Source organism: Indicator indicator, chromosome 1, assembly GCF_027791375.1.
Source record: "Indicator indicator isolate 239-I01 chromosome 1, UM_Iind_1.1, whole genome shotgun sequence".
Taxonomy (NCBI): Eukaryota; Metazoa; Chordata; class Aves; order Piciformes; family Indicatoridae; genus Indicator; species Indicator indicator.
The window spans coordinates 8,953,391-8,956,067 of NC_072010.1; positions in this window are offsets into that span (position 1 = coordinate 8,953,391).

Consider the following 2,677-nt stretch of genomic DNA (forward strand, 5'->3'; position numbering starts at 1 on the left):
TACTGTGCCTCCCTGCATATCCACTAACAGCTGAACAGGAACTGCAGGGCTCCCATAGTTCCAGAATTCAATCTATTTTTGTTTGAATTCTTTTTGGTACATGCTTCAGTGTATCATTTGTGTGCATATTAAGGAGATAGACAGATAGATAGATAGATAGATAGATAGATAGATAGATAGATAGATAGATAGATAGATAGATAGATATAAGACCTGGTGCAAATCTCTATGATTTTTGGTGCTCTTATCCTCTTATTTCTCCTCTTATAAATATCATATAAATATCATAACCTGCAGTATTTTTTTCTTCTGATGTATCTTTACTCAGTGTCACAAGAAGAGCTACAATACCTTCTTGTTTCCCTTGTGAATTTTGTGTTTTCTTTCTTTCCTGCTTAAACTGAAATAATTTTATCACGTTATATCCTACTTTCCTGTTTTTCCTTTAATCCTCTCAACACATTGCTCCACTGTGTACTTGCTGACAGCCCCATCTGTTTGACACAAGCATTTAAACCAGCTTGCAATTGTTTACTTAATGAGAGTATCTTTTTATGAATCTCCGGTGTAAGATTATCTATCTTCCTTAGCATTTAAAAGACATTTTGCAATTAATTTCTCCTTGTTTATATTTTTTAATTTGCATTTTTTTCCCCTTAGCTTATTTAGTAGATGGTATCTATAGCTTGTACATCTCTTAAATCAAATCTGGCTTTGCAGAAATGCAAAAGTAGCCATTTCATCCCTATGCACAAAATTTACCTGTGATGCATAAACACACAGAGACATATAAAAATGAGAAGAGATGGCAGTCATAAAACCACAGAGGATATTTTATAGATTTTATAGAAATTCAACCTCTAAATCTTAGGTTTGACTCTTAACCGTACTCCCACAGCAATCTCCAGATCATCAAACCTTGGGCTTTGTAAGCTGATGTGTAAGGCTTATAAAATCCGTGATGAAGCTCCTTCACTCTCCATCAAACAGTTCACGATTTATTAAGGAAAATGAAACTTATGACTGTGTGGCTTTGTACCATGTTGGTCGTTGCATTCAGCCAGGAATAGGACAGATATTAGTTCTACTCTTTGTTTCTATTAAAAAACAAACAAACAAAAAAAAAAGTATGAATGTTGGTGCTTAACCCCAGCAAATACACTCATTCCCTCACTTCAGAGGGATGTGAGATGAGAACTGGAAAGGTAAAAGTGAGAAACCTCGTGGGTTAAGATAAGAACAGTTTAATAATTGTAATAAAATATCATTAATTGTTATAATGATAGTAATAAATTGTAATGAGAAGGAAAACAGCAGAAAGAGAAATAAAACACAAGAAAGACAAGTGATATAAAGGAAAGCAGTTGCTCACCACCAACCTAACAATGTCCAGACAGTCAGTCCCTGAGAACTGGCACTCTCCTGCCAACCTTCCTCCTACTTTTATTGCTGCTCTTGATATTGTATGATCTGGAATATCCCTTTGGTCTCATGGGGTTGGCTGTCCCAGCTATGTCCTCTCCCAACTTCTTGTTCATCCCCAGCCTAATCACTGGTGGGGCAGTGTGAGGAGCAGAGAAGGCCTTTATGTTTTGTAAGTACTGTTTGGGAATTAAAAAAACATCCCTGAGTTATCAACACTTTTTCCAAAACAGCCTCATACTAGCTACTATGAAGAACATTAACGCTACCTCAGGCAAAACCACCAGAATCACAGTATCACAGTATATTAGAGGTTGGAAGGAACCTCAAGAGACCATCAGGACCAAAGCCCCTGCCAGAGCAGGATCACATAGGGTAGTCCGCACAGGAATGCATTCAGGTGGATTTTGAAAGTCTCCAGAGGAGACTCCACAACCCCCTGGGCAGCTTGTTCCAGTGCTCCATTACCCTCCCTGAAGTTTCTCCTCAGGTTGAGGTGAAATTTTTTATGCTCAAGCTTGAACATGTTGTTTCTTATCTTATCACTGTGAACCACTGAAAAGAGCCTGGCCCCCTCCACTTGACACCCACCCCTCAGATATTTATACACATTTATGAGATCCCCTCTCAGTCTTCTTTTCTCCAGACTAAGTAGCCCCAGGGATCTCAGCCTCTCTTCATAGGGGAGATGCTCAAGTCCCTTAATCATCCTTGTGGCTTTCCATTGGGTTCTCTCCAGCAGTTCTCTGTCTTCCTTGAAATGGTGTGCCCAAAACTGGACACAGTATGCCAGGTGTGGTCTCACCAGGGCAGAGATTCAAATGTATAAAACAGTGGAGAAAGAAATTCATGTGTGGTGGGTTGAAAATTCCCCCCAACATAAACTTTACCAGAGCAGCTCATTTTGGAAGCAATGGAGTTGTATTTACAAGCCGAACTACAATCTACGACGGAACACAATGCATATGTACAAATATACAGTATTTACAATATTTACAATTAACAAAACAGCACAAAAATCCCTTCCCTGAACAAAAGGCCAGGGAAGCTGCCTCCCTATCTCTCCCTTACTCCCCCCCTCTCTTCCCCCCATACAAAAGGGAAAAGAGAGAAGCAGAGAAAGTTAATACGAGACAAAACAATGCAGCCAAGGTCAACAACACATGTTAGTACAACTTCCCAGTGAAGAAGAGGGAAGGGAAGGGAAGGGAAGGGAAGGGAAGGGAAGGGAAGGGAAGGGAAGGGAAGGGAAGGG